The sequence below is a fragment of the Phocoena sinus genome, chromosome 3, assembly GCF_008692025.1.
Source record: "Phocoena sinus isolate mPhoSin1 chromosome 3, mPhoSin1.pri, whole genome shotgun sequence".
NCBI classification, from domain to species: domain Eukaryota; kingdom Metazoa; phylum Chordata; class Mammalia; order Artiodactyla; family Phocoenidae; genus Phocoena; species Phocoena sinus.
Window position 1 is genome coordinate 10,937,067 of NC_045765.1, and position 17,911 is coordinate 10,954,977.

The 17,911-nt window shown below is 47.1% G+C and overlaps 1 protein-coding gene across 2 annotated transcripts in view; it reads right to left on the bottom strand.

Annotated features, from left to right (window-relative positions):
- GATAD2A (GATA zinc finger domain containing 2A) overlaps positions 1 to 11,800 on the bottom strand; it is a 101,290-nt gene extending 89,490 nt beyond the window's left edge. Inside the window, exon 1 of one of the 2 annotated variants that reach the window (XM_032625873.1) lies at positions 11,459 to 11,800. The gene's annotated coding sequence lies outside the window, so the exon portion shown is untranslated. The remainder of the gene's footprint in view (positions 1 to 11,458) is intronic. The other variant, XM_032625878.1, reaches the window with a different exon arrangement.
- Positions 11,801 to 17,911: the final 6,111 nt, after the last annotated feature.

The window sequence follows — 17,911 nt, forward strand, 5'->3', positions numbered from 1 at the left end:
ACAAGTTGTTGACCCCCAAACACCTTCCCTGACCCAGATTTGTCAGCAATTTGCTTTGCTACTAAGAAATTCGAATTTTCAAATTCAAAAACCAAACAAAAACAGTTTATTCTCAAACAGGTAACTTGGTATAGGAATGCAGGAAACTCCCTAATCCCATATGCAAAGATAGTTTAAAGCAAATGATTTTCACTCTAATTCGGCAGCTGTTTATTTTGAGAACTGCTTTACTCGACGATTAATCAGATGATGCATATTAAAGCAATATAAGCAAAATATTACCTCACTGCTCCTCACCTGGCTCTTGATTAATGCCAACTTAATTAACTATAAACAGAGCAAAGTGTGGTCAGGTGGGAGACCCAAGACTTGAGATTGACACAGGGATTCCAGAATCTGAGCTGGCAAACCCCCATACGAGTCACCAAGGTGACAACCATCCTGTTTTAAAGAGGGAGGCATGGGACTTCCCTGGTGGTGCAGTGGTTAAGAATCCGCCTGCCAATGCAGGGGACACGGGTTCGAGCCCTGGTCCAGGAAGATCCCACATGCTGCAGAGCAACTAAGCCCATGCGCCACACGTGAGCCTGTGCTCTAGAGCCCACGAGCCATGACTACTGAGCTCGCACGCCACAACTACTGAAGCCAGCTCCCCTAGAGCCCATGCTCTGCAACAAGAGAAGCCACCACAGTGAGAAGCCCGTGCTCCGCAACAAGAGAAGCCACCACTCTTTGCAACTAGAGAAAGCCCGCGCGTAGCAATTAAGACCCAACGCAGCCAAAAATACATAAATAAATTTATTAAAAAAAATAAAGAGGGAGGCATCAGCTGTGACATATTAATGACACACCCCTATGGACTGAGGTGTGCACTGGTGACAGGTGGGCTGCTCCAGGGGACAGTGCCAACTTCTCCAGCTGGGAAAGGGTGAAATAGAGTTTACTTCTGTGATAGGAAGAGAGGGCCAAGTGTGTAGATGGAAAAAGCGATAGTGAATCCAGACCTGTTTGGGGTACCAGATGCTCAGGCGGGTGAATGCTGAGACTGCTTGGCCTAAAGACCTTGTGCCTATAGTACTGGACTAAACAGCAAATAGTTCAGCTGGGTGATTATGAAATATGATGCAATCACCTTCAGATGCCATTCTAAAACTGAAGAAACCCTAATTTAAGAGACAACTAGGGCTAGAACCATGTTTCTCCTGAAGTTTTTCCCCTCTGCCCTAAGAACAAGGCAGTCAATTAATAGTTATGGGTACCAGTTAACATGATACTCTAAAAACACTTCTGTTATTAAGTTAAACAAAAATTTCTGCCGAATTCACTTCATATCCTTCAGACCAGATCCTTGCTAATAATAGCCAAGCCTCCTTCCACCCTAACCACTGCAGAAATATTCTAATTATCTTTCTAATGTACTATTAGATAAACTTCCAAAAACCAACTGAGCTAATTCCTGTACAACAAAGGGACTGAAGACAAGAAATTTGGGCCAAATCCATGTTCGTGTCCTCTTTTATAAAGTAGAAATTGGTCAAAGGCTCAACAATAGTGTGAAACCGACTGAAAAGGAGTAGCATCACCTACTAAATGTTTAAGGTACTGTACTTTTGGGGTTTTAATCAGAAAATGTCTTTAAAGTTCCTGGTGGACAAAATTTAAGATATCTTACATTATAAACACCAGTCAACAAGAACCGTCTAAGAGACCTCTCATCACAAGGGTTTTGTAGGCTGGGGAGCCTATAGGCACCAGCTCCAGAAGTTCACAGGCTGGTGGCACAGAAAGACATAGAATGCTTTCAATGCAGAAAATGCATTCATAGAAAAGACAGGAATCACAAAGGAAGAGGCTGCTCCCCTCCCTGGAGAGGGGTCTGGGAGATCTTTATGGATGTGACATTTGAGCTAGCTCTTAATGGATGAACATCCCAGGCATCCAGAACAGCAGAAGCAAGGGCCAGAGCTGGCTGGCTACTCCTGGAGTGTGAGGGCTTTGGGGCAGATAGGGCTGCAAAGGGATGGATTCATTAACCTTTAAACTTTCTAGGTGGCTTTCTCTCTCAGAACACGGAATGAACTGTGGACCACTTCAATTCACAAGCTAAGCAGACCTAGTTATGTAGACTTTAACCAATTTTTAGATTACTGCTATCAAACAGTGACACTAGGCTCCCTCTTGTTTTCTGAGAAGCTTTCCAAAGAATAAACAGGTTGTTCATTCAAAAGTGTACCAAGTTTCGGACTTCCCTGGTGGCACAGCGGTTAAGAATCCGCATGCCCATGCAGGGGACATGGGTTCGAGCGCTGGCCTGGGAAGATTCCCACGTGCCGCGGAGGAACTATGCCTGTGTGCCACAACTACTGAGCCTGCGCTCTAGAGCTCACGAGCCACCACTGCTGAAGCCCGTGCACCTAGAGCCCGTGCTCCTCAACAAGAGAAGCCACGACAATGAGAAGCCCGTGCACCGCAACTAGAGAAAGCCCGCGCACAGCAACAAAGACCCAGTGCAGCCAAAAATTTTAAATATAAATTAATTAATTAATTTACAAAAGTGTACCAAGTTTAAAAAAAAAGTACCTTTATAAAAAAGAGCACTACTTTCCACACTTTGCACTTTAGTACTCTAAAGTCTAAAACTATTTTCATTGAGTTTAGGGACAATATAACCACAATCTCTAAGAGGATTATTTTAAAGTTTCTTATTTCACCCCGAATTCACTCTCAGATGGTGAGATTGCAAAGCAATTGGTTGGGAAAGGAAAGGAAAAGATTCATTTCTATGTGAATTTGATTTCCCTAGTACTTTGATATTTTTGGTACTTTTTTCAAGGACCAGAAAATAGTTAAAGGGACTATGCTTTATGAAAAATACAATACTCCCAACACATTACAGCTTCTACAACAAATGTCATTTTTTAAATCACAACACTTTTACACTAGATTAGGAGTTTGTGGGAGACAGATAAGCACCCATCTGCCCCATCCCTGTCGTGTATGCAGAAAAGCTCTCTGAAGCACAGCTCTCTAGAGATGAGCCACTTTGTCAACATGTGTTTGAGTATCGTCTCTAACCACAATTCTGAACGCTTAGTGTAGATGCAACATGGAGTTCAGGCTCCATCTGCAGTTAGTCTCTGTGTGGCCCTGACGATATCCCACTGTTACAGGGCTCTGAGCACAAATGCTTCCCTAAAGGGTTAAATACAAACTGCTCAGAAGTATCATTGTGAACCGGAAGTGTATCTCCCACTCTGTCTTCATCTGCATGTGTCACCAGTTGGCAAGGAATATCTCTTTTGTGTCTATATATGGCTTACAAAAAAAAAAATATGCATATCTAATTTAGGTCAATTTTAAGTCTTTGAAAAGTTAGTAAGTGAACCATGTTTTCTATGAATTAAAGAATTAACAGGAAAAAAAATCAGAAAACTACCAGAAAAAAAAAAATGCTATATGACAGTCTTAAGTCTAGAGATCAACCTATTCAAACCTGCTTAACAAAGAAAGGGTATTAATCACATCAGTGGCCTGCTAATAAACATCCTTGGTTTAGACATGAAGAAAAACATGTTTTAAAAACTTGGTATCCAGTTCACACCCCCCTCCCCAGTTATTAAATGGCAGATCTTCCAACCTAACATAGGAAAGAGGAAAACATTCCTCCCCAAAGTTTTCCTAATAGGATGAATACTCCCCTCCTCCACTGGTGCCCAGCATTTCACTATAGGAAATTCAGGAGGCGGGTCTTTCTAGTTTTCTCCTTCACAGCTTGATAACAAACACCATGTCCTCTTGCATGTTGACCTAGTCAGGCCTATAATTTTACCAACTCCTGGTTTGGGAGCAGTAAAATCTTTTTTTCAAATTTGGGTCAAAAATCAACCTTCAATAGAGATACTTTATGAGGTTAAGTATAAATATAAAGCCTAAACTTTGAAAATGTCATGCAAGTTAAAAAACTGTTCTGGGGACTTCCCTAGTGGCACAGTGGTTAAGAATCCACCTGCCAATGCAGGGCACACGGGTTCGATCCCTGGCCCGGGAAGATCCCATATGCCGCGGAGCAACTAAGCCCGTGCACCACAACTACTGAGCCCGCGTGCTGCAACTACTGAAGCCCACGCGCCTAGAGCCCATGCTCTGCAACAAGAGAAGCCACCGCAATAAAAAGCCCGTGCACTGCAACGAAGAGTAGCCCCCACTTGCCACAGAGAGCAAAGAAAGCCTGTGCGCAGCAACGAAGACCCAACGCAGCCAAAAAAAAAAAAAAAAACTGTTCTGCTGTATTAAGAGTTTTAGACCAGCTTAAATGACAATTCTCAAAGGAAAAAAATTCAGAAGCAGCCCCCATTATCTGTCCTCCTGAAACTCCATGTAGACTGCATACTATTATAAATAGAGTCTGCATGGTCTGATTTCACTGGCCATCATTGGTTTCTGATTGAAAATACTTATTCAGAGCTCAATTTAAATATTACTTTAGAGTTCAATCTTGAATCCTACTATGGTACATTTTATAAGACTCTCTACCTTAGAAGGTAACTTTGGGCTTTTCTTGCCAAATGTGATCAGTTCAAACTCTGATTTTTAGATGAGCATAACCTCCTCAGGTCAAGGGAACTCACCAGATTGTTTCTTTACCTCCAGGTCCCTGACGGTGCCCATGCTGTTCCTCTCCTGGGAATGAGTAGCCACCTAAAAAGCAGCCCTCCCCATCGCCCCTTCCTTTGCAGGCTCTCCTTCCGCAATCCAACTGCAGCATTTTGCTGCAGTTATCAGTTCATGAACTTGCTTTTTTCCTAGTAGCATATGAGCTCCTGTGTCCAGCCAGGTGCCTGACCCTTAGCAAGTTAAATGAATATTTCCATCACACTCAAAAGTAAGGCTTTTCCTACAACATACTATAGCCACATAGAGTGTAGGTTTGAGCCTTTTTCCTAGTTACCCTGTCATGCTTCAGGAGGCACTGCAAGTCCATATGGTACACCAAGGTGGTGCGGTGCGGCGGCAGCAGCAGCAGTGTAAGGCTATGATGAACTAAGGGAACCCACTGTCAAAAATCAGCCAATCGAGGAACCTCTAGATCATCAGCCCTCAGCCATACGCAGCAGCCTGTGGCCCCAACGTGGACTGGTTTGCTCTTGGGCAGTATTAACTGCCATAGATAGGTATCCAAACTTGGGGGCCAACCTCAAGAGGAATAGTCAGCCTTGGTATGATTCTGCTAACAACTAGCTTTACTAGGCACCTACTACAATCCAGCTGCTTGCTTCGTGCTTACCATCCCCACCCAACAAATGAAGAAACTGAGGCTCAAAGAGGTTAGGCCACTTGCAGTTAGGCCACCTTCCTGAGGTCACAGAGCCAGCAAGTGGCAGAATCTGGCTTTCTGGCTCCAAAGTTTCTACTGCACACAGGGCACTTTTACAAAGCAACAAAGACAAATTAATTCTTCAAGAGCACACTCTTGCAGAAGGATCTATCTACTGTCTGCTTCCTTTAGTTCTATACACATCTCCAGAGCAGCCCTCTGCAGGCAAGCTCCTGCAGGGAACACTGTGATAATGCAATAGGAAACCATCCTGTTAACCACCCTGCCAGATAGTCCTGAGTTTGTGGGTACATTAGCTGAGCCCCTAGAACTGCTAGGTGCAGGTCCACTGGTGGCTCCCAGTTCTGACAAAGCAGCTTACTGAGCAAAAAGTGATAACCTGAACATGTTTTCTACGCTCAAATTGGAGCCCAAGAAGTCAGCCTGGAGTGTGGGGAACAGGAAATGAAGAGAGAGCAAGCATCCACTTCCCAAGGGTAACAGAGCCCAGAGGTGGGAGTCTGGTCACGTGCACAGCTGCATTGCTTGTCCACGCCCACTTCCGGCCTGGGCCTTCCTCTTCACCTCATGAGTCAGTACTTGGGTGAAGGGAAAGGAAAAGAAGACAGACTACCAGAAACTCTCCTTGTAATATGCTCTCTCTCCCCTGCTGGGCCCTGGGCCCTGAATGAATATCCACCCCGGCTCTCTGGCTCCACCCCTCAAAAATACACCTACTTAAGAAAAGCACCTGTCACATAATTGATCTATGTGGACTAACATCAAATCCGGGCCACAACATAGGAAGATCAAAATAGTGCTTCCCCAGTCCCAATACAAGAGGGAACCCTAGGGCAGAGGGAACTCTGTGCACCAAGAACCTACTAATACATGACAAAGCAGTCCACCTATTTGAAATCTCACGTTTCCTATGCCATAAACAACAGCCAAGCACTACCCTTGTCTGATTTTTTTTTTTTTTAAGATTTAAAACAAGGCAAGAAGGGCTTTAATAGCTGTTTACCTCTTTGCATAATATGCACTGCCATGAAGAAATGCCACAGGATTCCAAAAACACACTGCTACCAACTTCAAGAAAAGTAAAGCTGAAAATGCTCCTGGCAATAACCATTCCAGACTCTCTTTTGTTTCTCCAAGACTACAGCCACAGTCATCCTGGATCAACTAGTGCCAAAAGCCAACAATCAACCGGGAAAACACCATAATTTCTGCTTCCTTTCAGAAGGAGGAAACAGAAGCAGGGAGTCCAGTGAGGAAATTAGAAGGGTAGTAAGGTTTCACTTCCAAACCTCCAAGAAACTCCACCCCAAACTCCCAACATCCAGGAATATGCCCAAAGAAGCCCTGAGATATTCTTTCATTCATTTGTTTACTTGTCTGTGACTGGGATGTTAAGATCCTTGAGGGCTGACTGCATCTGTCCCTGGGGGCCCAGCTCACTGCTAGGCCCCCAGCACCCAGCATGGTATGCCTAGCACATCACTGGCACACATTTATTGCTGAATTATTTGCTGGCATAGGAAGTTACATGAGCCAGAAAATCTAACACTTTCTATTTTTCAATCCAATTTTAGTTGTATTAAAAAACAAAAAAACCCTACCTTATGGCCACACAGGAAAACTTGTGCCAAGTTAAGCCCTTACTTGAGTGTTTAAACGTCCCTTATAGGACAGTTTGGAGGGATAAATTCATATTCAAACAATGCACCAGTGTAAACAAAGGCAGCCAGGTTGCAGAGAGGATAAAGCCAAAATTAATACTAGAAATTCAAAATAACAACATCCATTCATTTGGATGGAACGACTCCATACGGTAGTTATTCCCCAATTCCGAGGGAGGTCAGCTTCTTTCTTATCATCAAAATCCCACAGGGATTTAATGCCCCCAGTGCTGTCTCCAACAGGAAGGAAACCCTGACTTCCCCAGCTATTTCAGTTACATAAATCAACAGTTTATTGTCCAGTTAGAAGCTGGGCAGTGTTGCGACCCACATACCTTTTAGAGCTGCCCACCAACGGATAACCAGGTTACATTACATCTAATAAATGTACCTAGATCAATATCGTTTCTAACTATCCGAAGGTTTTTTTTGCTGTAAGGATCTTTCAATTCAAAAAACAGTTTAAAAAACTTCCCGTTAGATAAAAGGGACTTGGTGGTGGTGCCACCATCCACCAGAGTGAAGTCTGTGGTACACAAGGGACATCATAATTTCAAAAGGGATAATAATCCCCTTAAAGTTGTTTACCCTATGTTTTATATTTTAAAAATAATAAACTTTGCTCCTTTCCCATATAATGGAATAAATGTCCTTAAAAGAATTAAGAGAAATTTAAGACTGGCAGATATTTCCTGGCTTCAATAGTAAATTCACTCTGTGGGGGGGGGGATGGGGGCAGAGGGAGGGAAAGGGGATATTTCAAGAGAGGGGAAAAAACCCTTTTCTTCAAACTTGGAAGCGGTGCAGTGGGGGCCTAGCTCAGATTTTTCACCCACTATTCACCCGCAACCCGGGTTTTAGCTATCAAGGGCAAGTGCCATCTGTCCCCACATGAATAAGTGAAAAAGGCTGGACCCAACTCACCAGCCATGATTTTAAGGCTTTCACTAATTGCTAAGACAAAACCCTCTCAAAAAAAAAAAAGTGTCCTGCCCACCCCAGCCTCCATCCCCAGAGTTTGAGTTAGCATCTTCACAGCTCTCTGAATCCTTGGGAACTCAAGGTGAATCCTGATCTCCTCATGGGCACTAAGCCACACACTCAATGTACTATTCTTGTGTGCCAATAAATGCCTTTGTACATCACTTTTCCAGTCTTTTGTCCCCAAATCTGATCCATTACCCTAAAAGAACGGTTCTTCTTCCAAGGTTCTAACGTGTAAGAAGAGATCACTCATCAGGTAACTGCTGCATATCACTCAGTCAAGCAGTCCCAAAATATGGCCGTGATCCTTTATGGTTCACCGTCTTTATCTTCCCACAATTCAAGCTAGTAATAATCTTCTATCTTGCCTGTGGTCTAATTATAGTAATACATCTCCATGGCCTTAACTCACAAATACCCCATTTTACAGAGGGAGAAAGCAAGGCGAAGGCAAACACAAACCCCTGTCACACAGCAAATCCATCTCACGTCTGCTATCTGAACACAGAAAAACGCTACTAGACCCAGGTGGGCAGTGGGTTTTGCACGAGACACTCCGAGTTTCTTTCTCTTTGCTCCGCGGGCATATTTGGCCTTGGCAAAATGTCAAGTGCTTCCTGTCTGGGAGTCCAGACCAGAACCATAATCTCCTGAGCACAACAACCAACCTATTGCACACCAACCATGTGCTAGGCGCTGTGCTGGCTGCCTCCTGTTTGTTATCTCAGATTCATTCATTCACACATCTAGGAAGCACTTCCCATTTGTAGGCGCCTTTACACACATTCACAGAGATGTGACCCCCTCAAATATTTAGTAACGCGCTAATCTTGTGCCATAACTTATCCAAGGCCACACAGCTAGGAAGGACAGACCCAGAATCTGAATCAGGTCCTTCTGACTTCAAAGTTCCCTCCTCCCTAACACCTCACCTTGCTGGTCCTATGGGCTTCATTTTCAAATAATAAACATGTGCCAGCACTTCTCTGCCCTGTCTCAGGACACCTTAAGCCCAGAGCTCCCCACCAAATTTCCTCTTCCCCTCAGGGCAAGCTGACCAGGAAGAGGCAGTAGAGGAGCAACCAGGTCTGTAGCAGCTTCCTGCCTGGACTTGACTACCCCAGGAGCAGAGGGCCCAGGAAACTCTCCAAGCGCTTCTCCACAGAAGAAAATAGCTCGAGTTGAAACTTGTGTCCACATGGTCCACCGACAGATTTAGAACTCAAATTATAGCCTCGGCAGGAGTCTTCACAAAGGACTCAAATTAAGCAAGACCCAGATGGAAATGAACAGGAGAGAGACAGTCTTAAGTCAAACTTGTTAAGTGAACTGCAGTTCTAGCAGAATCAGAGGGAAGAACTGGTTGAAATGCTAAACCAACCAAGTTCAGCCTATATTTCAGAACTCCACTTCAGGAACATTTTCCCCACATTTTTAGCCTGAGACTTGTGCATGGACACGAAGTGGTTACAAGTTACTCAGGTTTCAAACTGAGTTCATTCCTGTCCTTTGGACCATCTCTCAATGCCAGCATTCATCTACTTGGGCTCCAGAGAGCTCTGCGTTTAGCAAAACAGATAAAATTAGCTACTGGAGTGAACTTGGAATCCAGGGTGGGCCATTAAAAAAAAAAGGTACACATGAGATTTGTAAAAGCCACGTAAAAACTTCCTTTGAGCCAAGCTGAAGTCACCTAAAACTTAGAGAAATGAATTCAAATCCCCTGTGCCTTGCCTCCCTTCCACCCTTCCTGGATCTAAGGTGACCCATTTCCTGCTTCTTGCTCTGCCTTTCAAACCCGAGTGGCCCACAAATTGAGGATCCACTGGAGATCAAGGGGTAAACCAGAGGGCCTAGGGAGAGAAAACACAGCTGGAAGAACTGAAAGAGCGTTTTTCTTCTCTTTTTTTTTTTCTTTTTTTGGGGGGGTGAGTTATACTATGCAGAGGGAGGACTGAGGGATGGGACAGGAAGTTGAAAGTGTGATAATGGGGTACAATGCTCCAGCCCTGTCCCTCCTGCCTCTACACTGGCCTGACAACACTGTGGTGGCCCCATGACTCAAAAATGGAGCAACCAAGACTGTCCTTCGACAACAGCTCCTGCTCCCCCAAATCTAGCAGGTCTTAAAGGATGAAAGAAAACAGCATTATTTTTGCCTGTCTCCCAATTTCCCTTCCAAACATAAATTCCTCCAGGTCCCTGGAAGCTGAGGTAAAAGTTCAGAGAATACCCCTAATCCGGCAAGAAAGAAGACTGAAGATGGGAGGGGTATATTTCTGATCTCTCCTTCCAGAATAGAGAGAAGTGGGTACCACAAACAGAAATACGGGAACCCTGAAGTTGAGGGCTCGAAGGAAAAATGAGGGCAGAGTTTCTCCCTTAGCAAATCAGGAGGGAAACCTCAGGAAAGGGGGCATGTCCTCAGGCAAGTGGAAGGGGAACCCCTGGGAATTCAGGGGGACCCTTTAGAGAAGTGAAGAAATCCACTGTGTCCTCCATCAGAGAGGAGGTATCTTGAAAGAGCGCAGGCACATTTCAGAGATGTGAGGAGCCTAACAGAAGTGGGACATCTCGTATTACGGGGAGGACCTCTGGAGAAGCCAGGGACCCCTCCAAACACTGCAGCATCCACAGATTAGTAGGAGTCCCCCCCAGAATGGGAACTTTTTTGGAAAAGTGGGGAACATTTCCTCAAGTAAATAAGGATCCAGTCAGACGTATGGGCATTTCAGAGTAGTGGGCCCCCTCAGTAAAATGGAGGTACTCATCAAAAAGTAGCGGGTCCCATCAAAAGTGGGGTCAAATCAGAAAAGTGGGGAACACCTCCAACAAGGATTCTAACAGAAGCCGTAACACCTCAGATTAGTTGGGGGACACTTGGGAAAAGGAGGAAGTCACCCAAAGAAGTGGCGACAGAAAAGCAGGGAGAGCAACGCAGAAAGGTAGGGGGAAAGGGAGACCTGTGAAAAGTGGGGGACACCTTAAAAAGGCAAGGGCCAAAAAGGAACACAGAACAGTGGGACAACAGCTCAGAGAAGCAGGGATCTCCTCGCAGAGGTGGGGGTCCCCCAGAGAAGTGAGGGGAAGGGTGCCCTAGAAGCAGGGATATCTCCCTGAGAGAAGTTGGGGGTCCCTCAGGGAAGACATGGGGGTCCCAGAAACGCAGGGGATCCCTCAAAAAGCAATCCCTCGGAGAAGCAGGGATCCCCTTAGAGAAGTTGGGAGGGGTAGTCTCAAAGAGGCGGGGGCCCTCGGAGAAGGCGCCCCTCAGGGAGGCAGGCGGTCCCTCAAAGAGATGGGGCACCCTCAGGGAAAGGAGGCTCCTATCAGAGAGGCGGGGTTTAGGGAAGCAGGTCTCCTCAGACAAGGGGGTCCACGCATGGAAGCGGCCCCCTCAGAGAAGCGGAAGCCCCAGAGAAGCCCGGGACACCGGAAGCCGGGGACCCGCCACCAGCGGCGCCCGCCCCTCACTCACCGAAGTTGCTCGGCGCCTCTGCGGGCGGCTGTTGGGCCCTGGGCGGCCTCGGGTGGCAGGGTCGTATCCAGTCCGCTCGGGTTCCGCGGCGGCAGCTCCTTCAGGTGGCGCCCGCGGTGGCGGCGGCGCGGCGACAGGACGACGGACTATCGACGGACTAACTGAGCGGGTGGCGCGGAGCGCGTTCGGGCGGCGGGGGTGCGCGTGCGCGCGCTAGGGCGCTGACCCCGGGCGGGAGGAGCCGCCGCACAGCGCTCGAAGCCGCCGCTCGGTCTCGCCGCTCCGTCTCACACTGAAATTGCCCGCTTCGCAGCCCGGCTTCCCCGGTTGCTAGGCAGATTTCGCCTCGCACACTTCCGGGTTGAGGCACGTCTCACTGAGTGGCGGCGCCGCAGGCCAATGAGGTCCAGCCAGGGTTCCCGGCATCCGCGCCCCGAAGAGGGCGTGGCCAGGCTCATGACGGACAGCAGCCGGAGGCCAATGAGCGCGCTGGCCGGCTGGCCCTCGGGATCAGGCTGAGGGCCTGGGCGGGCCCAAGGAGGCGGGACGAGATGACTGACAGACGGCCTGCCAATGGGAGAGTGTAGCGGGCCTCGGGTCCAGTCAGGGTGCTGCGGGGGCGGGGCTTTAGCTTCAGGGCAGGAACACCGCGAGGGGTGGGGCATGAGGACGCGTTAATCCGTGGCCGGCTCGCTCGGACACTGGCGGGGGGTTACGCCGGGCTGCCCGGCGGCCAACAACTGGATGGGCAGGGGGTTCCCCGCAGTGCTCAGCAGGGGCGCCCCACCCACAATGCATCGGAGGTGGCCTGGGCCCGGCGGGCGTGGGGCGGTTACGCCGGGCAGTGGGCGGGGCCTCATCAGGCGCGCTCTAAGGACACTGGGCGAGCTGCGGCGCGGCCTTGTTTCCGAGGGGTTTCGTTGGCCCTGGGCTCTCTTCTGACTAGAGTCACGGGTTCGACTCTCTTCTGAGGAGAATCTTAGGTTTCTTGCCTCCGGCCCCCGTTCTAAGGAAAACCTTGAGGAATCTTGCCCCTGACCCCTCTTCTGAGAAGAGTTTTAGCTATTCTTGCCCTGCCCACTTTTCTGAGAATTGCCAGGAAAAGAATGATTTTGTATGTTCAGGACCACCCTCCACCACCGCTCTCTGTTCAAAGAAGACTTGACGGGATTTGGGCCCCTGTCCGCTTTACTAAGGAGAATTTGGGGAGCTCAGGGTCCACTGCCTTTCCTGGAGAGTATTTAGAGAACATACCCTGCCTGTTTTCTGAGCCCTAGTGGGAGCCACTGGCCTTGTTCCTCCCTGATCTGGGGGGCAGTGGGGGCTGCATGTCCCCGGCCTATGTTTCTTTTATTTTTTTAAATATTTATTTATTTAATTTTTGTTTGCGTTGGGTCTTCCTTGCTGCGTGGGCTTTCTCTAGTTGCAGCGATCAGGGGCTACTCTTCCTTGCGGGTGCACGGGCTTCTCACTGCGGTGGCTTCTCTTGTTGCAGAGCACGGGTTCTAGGAGCTCTACTGAGCTTCACAGGCTCAGTAATTGTGGCTCGCGGGCTCTAGAGCGCAGGCTCAGTAGTGGCGGCGCACGGGCTTAGTTGCTCCGTGGCATGTGGGATCTTCCCCCACCAGGGCTCAAACCCGTGTCCCCTGCATTGGCAGGCAGATTCTTAACCACTGCGCCACCAGGGAAGCCCTAGCCTTCATTTCTAAAGATAACTTGGGAAATTTCTAAGTTGCATGTACCTCCTCCAGCCAGAGGAGAAATTTGGGATTTAAAGCACCTCTCCTCTCTCCAGAGAGGAATTGCAGGAAACTGATGGCCCCTCACCCTTCTTGGTCAAGAACTGCCAGGGAGTTACGTTCCCTGCGCTTTTTCTAAGCAGTGTTTGAGTGTTGCAGGAAGAGTTCCTCTTTTCCTAAGAACGGCAACCATTTAACTCCTGTGCCCCAGAAAAGTTACCCATTTAGCTCTCCTTCCTTGTTTTTGTTTTTTGTTTGTTTGTTTTGAGGAGAATTTTTCTAAGCAGCTGTCCACTCTTTCCCAAGGGTCAAATCTGTGGCCCTTCCTAATTCTGTCCCCTGTCGGACTCTTCAGTCCCACTTTTCTTCTCTGAGTGGGGCCCTTCCAAGAAGCAGTCCTGCTTCCCACCTGTCCCGAGACAAAACTAAGTAGTCACCAAACTCTGCTGTAGCATTCACCATGGCCTACCAGGCATCAGAGGCCTTCACCTCTGTCTTCCCCCAGCTGGTCTGAACTGCTCCCATGATTTACCCGCGAAGAACCCAGTTATACCCTTCACAGGCAACCAGACATCCACTGAATTGAAGGGGTGAAGAAGGCAGCAATGAGAAAGAGCCATAACACTCTGAGGATTCAATATGGCAAACTTTTATCTCTCCCCACTTTGTGCACAGAAATGTGCAAGTTGCTGAGATACCTGAATTATAGGATGGAACTTGTGAACCAAGATGAACACAATAAAGGGAAATAGGCCTATTAGACAAGGCAGACTGTTATACTAAAGACATACCCAGAATATGTTGTAGGAATGTAGAGGAGGAAGTGATTAAATGAAATAATGGATGTGGGCTTCCCTGGTGGTGCAGTGGTTAAGAATCTGCCTGCCAATGCAGGGGACACGGGTTCGAGCCCTGGTCCAGGAAGATCCCCCATGCCACGGAGCAACTAAGCCCGTGTGCCACAACTACTGAGCCTACGCTCTAGAGCCCGTGAGCCACTGCTACTGAGCCTGTGCTCTAAAACCCGTGCTCCACAAGAGAAGCCACCGCGATGAGAAGCCTGTGCACCGCAACGATGAGTAGCCCCCATTTGCCGCAACTAGAGAAAACCCGTGTGCAGCAACAGACCCGACGCAGCCAAAAATATAAATAAATAAATTTTTTTTTAATTGAGGTAATGGATGTGATGGTGCTTCATAAACCTTGAAGCAGTGTTCCTGTGTAGAAAGGATTATTGTTATTGTTACAAGTGGGCTGACATTCCTGGAAGAAAAGTAAAAAATATATTCTGAGGGTCAGAGTGATGGGAGGTTGGCAGAGAGCCCTGTGGGGCCTGACTCCCTGAGTGAGCTCAGCCCAGACCCAAGTGGCAAGGCTCATGGAGTCCTTGGATAGGGAAAGAAGCCACTGGAAACATAAAGACACGGTGTTCCCAGAGTGCCTTGTTTGTACCTCTGTTGTAGCACTTACCACATTCTGCAACTGTCTGAGGCAGACACTTGCAGACTTGGTCCAAAACCCTTGGACTTTTGGTGACTGGCAGAACTAGGGTCCAAAAACTACAGTCCAAAAACCCTTGGACTTTTGGTGACTGGCAGAACCGGGGTCAAACACATGCCTGCCACTCCCTAGCTAGGCCAGTTACTTTCCTTAGCCATATCAGGAGTGAGAATACCAGTCTCTAAAGGTTGCACTGAGGATTGTGAGCTCAAAGTGCCTTGCATGGTACCTGGTACACATTAGGACTCAGGAGTTTTTAGTTTCATTCCAGTCACTAACTACGTTGCTTTCTGAGAGCAAGAATCCAGCCTTAGGGCTTCCCTGGTGGCACAGTGGTTGAGAGTCCGCCTGCCAATGCAGGGGACACGGGTTCGTGCCCCGGTCCGGGAAGATCCCACATGCCTCGGAGCGGCTGGGCCCGTGAGCCATGGCCGCTGAGCCTGCACATCCGGAGCCTGTGCTCTGCAGCGGGAGAGGCCGCGACAGTGAGAGGCCCGTGTACCCCAAAAAAAAAAAAAAAAAAAAAAAAAGAATCCAGCCTTATTCATTTAAGTAATCCCTCAGTGCTTTTATAGTTCTGAATTGAACTGGGATCAAAGAGCAGCTTGTTGTCCAACCCCTTCATTTGATACATGAGAAACTGAGGGGCCCAGAGGGCAACTGTGACTTGTTCACATCCTACTGCTACTTTATGGCTGGATCCTAAACTTGCACTGTCTTAATCTCACTTTTGACCTCTGTGCAGGAAAGATAAGAAGGAAGGAGACCTGTGCCCTTGAGTAGTGCAGAGCAGAGTCATGTAAGAACCCCAAATTCCCTGAGCCTTACTTATGTCTCTTTCAGGCAAGCTGGGAGAATGTTCTGGATACGGCTCTAATAGAGTCCCCAAACTCAAGAGCAAAGGGCAAGTGGGGTCCCTGACCAGGGTCAAGGCCACCTAAATTAACTTTATCAAAGGGAAATTGCAAATGAAGTGAGGTTATTTCAGAGCTACTCTATGTAATTTCCAGACTGATCCCTGGAAATGTCAGGACCTATAATTAGACCTCACTTTTTATTTTAAGAATGCACAGAATTTCTCTGATTCTCTGGAAAAAAAAGCATTGCCTGGAGGCAGAGATGTTGGATTAAGCGATGTCCATGAAGTCTGGAATCCTAAGCATAAACAGAAGTCCCATTTGGCTGGAAAATTGTATCCTTGAAGAATCAAAGGCAAATGGGCATTTGTCAGAGAGAATGAAATACCCCACCAAAATGGATGACAGGAGCACAGCTTCTGACATAAAAAAAAAAAAAAAAAAAAAAAGAAACCAAAGGAAAGAAGAGCACATGACCCATTCCAAGGATGGGCTTTCCTTTCCATGGTGGTAGCAGCGATTGCATCTTTCTGCATCAAGGCATGTCCCTTCCTGGTCTGGGAAATCATGTGGGCAAACTGGCTAAGTGACATTCACATCCAAATAGGGAAATGGGAACTGAGCCAGGTGAATGCACAGGCAGCAAGGAAGGCAGGGCCTCAACAGTAGTTAGAAAAATGATGACCTGGTGGGTGCTAGCCGGCAGAGACATTCTCTTGGTGTTTTGGCTTTGGACAAGGAAGAGTGCCCACTGACAGTGAAGAATGACAGCTTGTTAATACCAGTGGAAAGGATACTAAGCCCAAATATTAAAGCCCACCAGTGTCACTCAATGATAGTTGAAGTTCAGGTTACAAACAGTAAAGTGTCCCTCCATCATTGCCTCCTGAGACTCTTGGACTGCCTAATTCATTTGTGTTTGACAAGCACTGTGACTTTCACATATGTGAATTGCTAGTCTACTGAAATTTGCATCCTTTGTCAGTGGTAAAAACTCAGTGCCTGGGGGGAGGGATAAATTAGAAGTATGTTAATCCCAAACTCCTAATTTCACACAACTATATATAAAATAGATAAATAACAAGGACTTACTGTATAGCACAGGGAACTATACTCGATATTTTGTGGGGACTTCCCTGGCGGTCCAGTGGCTAAGACTCCACTCCCAATGCACGGGGCCCGGGTTCGATCCCTGGTGGGGGAACTAGATCCCACATGCCACAACTAAACATCCCACATGCCGCAACTAAGACCCAGTGCAGCCAAATAAATAAATAAATATTTAAATATATGTATATAGTAATAACCTTTAAGGGAAAAGAATCTGAAAAAAACCTGATATATATGTATGTATAACTGATTCACTTTGATAACTTGGCTGTATACCTGAAACTAACACAACATTGTAAATCAACTATACTTCAATTAAAAAAAAAAATTCAGTGCCCGTTTCCAGAGAGAAATAGACACCACCAAATCAGGAGGTTGGCCTATATGTCCTCATATAGCACCTGAATTATCCAGGAGTGGGGAGCAGGGTGTAGCTTTATTGGTGTTGGTTGGCTAGAAAGTCTAGAATCAAGTCCAGATGGAGTTCAGGAGTCCTTTCAGGCAGACTTTTTTTTATAGATCTCTGGGTCAAAAAGCTGGACTCTAGTAACAAATCTTACCCAGTTTGTACTGACACAATTAAGTGAAATTAGTGATAACCCTTTTCTGAGACAAAAAGTGTTATCTACACCTACATGCCTACAGCCTAGAAGACTTCTAAATCAAAACGGTGACTTCCCCAACCAGGAAGGAAAGCATTTCTGAATAGGAGAGAGTTCATCTTAGACACTCTGTATGCAGAAAGGAGGAGCTGAACGCAGACTTACTGCTGCCTTCGGAGAATTCACCTTGAGATTCTGTTGGATCTGAAGGCCTTTAGCATCCCAGACATGCATTTACACCTGAGCCTAAAACCCAGGTCAGGGCTTTCATCCTGCTGCATTTCGTATCCTTCCCTCGATCTTTCTCTGCCTTGAGACAACGGCCCTGTGCCCAGACACTTAAGTGACTCCAAGTGGCATGTGTGTCATGCCTGTGGTCACAGCCCACTGCTTTCATTCCCTCACCATTCTCTCCTCCTCGTCAGGCTGGTGTCTAATCCTGCCACTAAAATCTCTCTCTCAACTTAAGTTCCCGCTGAGAACTTAACGATTCCCATTCCAGGAACTCTTCTTGGTGTGTATTTTCTCTAACCTCTAGCATCTAGAGGACACTCCCTCCTGCTTGAAATATCTTCCATTGGCTTTCAGGGAACTTGACTTTTCTGGTCTCCTGTTCAGTCTCTGTCCAACTTCTACCTGGAAATT